Genomic DNA, 2,819 nt, shown 5'->3' on the forward strand with positions numbered 1-2,819 from the left:
TTAGAAGAATGAGGGGGGACCTCATAGAAACATTTCGAATGTTGAAAGGCATGGACAGAGTGGATGTGGCAAAGTTGCTTCCCATGGTGGGGGAGTCTAGTACGAGAGGACATGACTTGAGGATTGCAGAGCGCCCATTCAGAACAGAGATGCGAAAAAAATTTTTTAGCCAGAGGGTGGTGAATCTATGGAATTTGTTGCCACGGGCAGCAGTGGAGGCCAAGTCGTTGAGTGTATTTAAGGCAGAGATTGATAGGTATCTGAGTAGTCAGGGCATCAAAGGTTACGGTGAGAAGGCGAGGGAATGGGACTAAAGGGGAGATTGGATCAGCTCATGATGAAATGGCGGAGCAGACTTGATGGGTTGAATGGCTGACTTCTGCTCCTTTGTCTTATGGTCTTATAATCAAGAAGAGCATCCTCTATTGTCTATTTCTCAGGTATCTCCTTTTCCAAGGGTAAACGGGACAATCCATCAGCATTTCCATGATTAGTTGTCCTCTTGAATTTGACTTGTAATTGTGTCCTTTGAGAAACAGAGCCCATCTCCGCATTCATGCTGCTGTTAGTGGATCATTCTTCTGTGGATTGAAAATGAGCACCAATGGTCGGTGATCAGAAATGAGGGTAAACTCTCTCCCATGCAGGTATTGGTTGAAATGTCTTCCCCCCACCCAGACAGATTTAAAGCCCCCCCCCCCCCCGTCAATCTGTGAGTAATATTTCTCAGCAGAGGTAAGGGAATGTGATGCAAACACTATGGGACGTTCATTTCCATCACTCATAACATGTGAAATGACTGCTCCTATACCGTAAGGCGAGATGACACAGTAAAATTTCACTGGACTATGTGAATCATAATATGTGATTACAGTGTGATAATGGATATGACTTCACCTGCAATTATTATAGCACTCTGTAAAAGAATTGCCACAGTAATTTTATGTACTTTTTTTTTGGCAAGTAAAAAGAAATTGTTTCCAGTAACAGAGTGGCAGGGCGTTAAGATCAAGATAAACAGACACTACATAAAATTACCTTTTGTTCAGATCTGGAATGCACTACCTAATGAAGGAAATATAATAGCAAGCATCGAAATGGGACTAAGTATTTATAGGAAAAAAGAATTACGTGGTAAAGAGCTGGAGCAGGAGAGTAATTGAAAAAAAAAACAAACTTCTTTCAAAATGAAAACGCAGCAATCAGAGTATGCCGCATTAGTCTACAAATTTATGATTCTGTAAACTGAAAATCTGATGCCATGGCACTCTATTTTACTTAATTAGGTTTAAATGTAAAGTAAATGGCTAAATGTGATCTGAAATCCTTAGTATGCATTGCACTTATTGAGATTATGAATTATGCGTTCCATGTGTGTGAAACGCATATACATGAAGTCCCAGGGCATGAGTCTTCAACATATTTTTGACATTGTTACTGCAACATTGGACCTTGGATTCACAGTTAACGTGCAGGCTGAGCCACGAATAGGAAAGCAGGTCTTTAAGGAAGGAGGCAGAACTGCTTACACATCCTTAAAATACAAAATCGCATCCTGTGTCATTGCCAGGATGTCTCTTTCAAAAGTCAGCAAAAAAAAATCTAAGCTGAAATGTATGAGCTTTGCAGGCCAAATGGAATGTGTTGACACCGCTGAGTTTCACATTCAGTGCTGCTGCCTGGTGATGAATTTCTGAAACCTGACTGAAGTTCATAAGATTGAGAGTCACAGACAGAGCAGACAATCGGTATCATTCTCCCAGAGTTGAAATGTCCAATAATTAGTAAGAAGCCATCGATCCCAGGGGATCATGGGTTTGTACTTCTGGTGGACTGTGTCCTCTCCAGGGCGTAAGACTGAGCGGGAAGATTTGAAGAACCGGCTGTTGCCCACGCAGCGGGTACCCCTTTCCACGACACTGATGTAGTCCATGGGAAAGGCAAACGCCAATACAGCTTGGCACTAGTGTCGTCACAGAGGTTGCCGGAGTGAAGTTATAAACAACATTAAACTGCCTTAGGGACCCCGGCTCCGGATTTCTTCCTCGGCGTTTACTCCCGAAGCCTTCCCCATGGGTGGGTGTGGCCGCAAGGCAGCGGAGGTTTAAAATCAGAGTTTTCCTCCTCCTAGGTGGGCTGCCGTCCAAGGCTGATGAGCCCCACCTGCCCGAAGCAATTGGTTTTCTGGCCTTTCTGCTAAGATCAGGTGTACTATCTGTTCTCATCAGTTTAATATCTGATACACCCCTGATCTGTCTAATAATGAGGGCATGCATTTAAGGTGAGAGGGTTAAGTTCAAAGCCATTATTTTTTTGCTCACAGAGAGTTGATGGTGCTTGGAATGCACTACCTGACAGGTGTGGTAGTGGAGGCAAATGCAATAGACATGCTCACGGGTCTCTTAAATAAGCACACAAGTATGTGGAGAATGGAGCGCTCTGAGCATTGTAGCATGATGCATTTGATTTCTTAACGATTCTCGAGCGATACCATCTGTTTTTATGATTCAGAGTCCCCATACTCTATAGTGCAATCCTTTCTTGGTGGCTACCTCATAATGTTCTTTCCAGGGGCAAAGAAGGACGGTCCATCCTGACACTTCATTGTGAGCTGAGAAGCACGCAAGTAATTTCAGCTGTAGTTTGTGTTGAGAGTCTCTACTTCAGAGAGTTACTTTACAAAACATTGTTTTAAGCCACCATGCTAGTTGCTAAACTGAGGCCTTAGTTGTTGGCCACCAATTGACGACAACAGGTTATTATAACTGCGAGTTTACTTCAGGGGTAAGTGCAAGCTAAGGATTAGATTTTTTTATTAA

General features: G+C 43.0%; 1 pseudogene; it reads left to right on the forward strand.

The window, feature by feature from the left end:
• The first annotated feature begins 2,176 nt into the window (after positions 1-2,176).
• LOC132378724 (U2 spliceosomal RNA) lies at positions 2,177-2,382 on the forward strand (annotated as a pseudogene).
• Positions 2,383-2,819: the final 437 nt, after the last annotated feature.

This window comes from Hypanus sabinus, chromosome 20 (genome assembly GCF_030144855.1).
Source record: "Hypanus sabinus isolate sHypSab1 chromosome 20, sHypSab1.hap1, whole genome shotgun sequence".
In the NCBI taxonomy this organism is placed as follows: domain Eukaryota; kingdom Metazoa; phylum Chordata; class Chondrichthyes; order Myliobatiformes; family Dasyatidae; genus Hypanus; species Hypanus sabinus.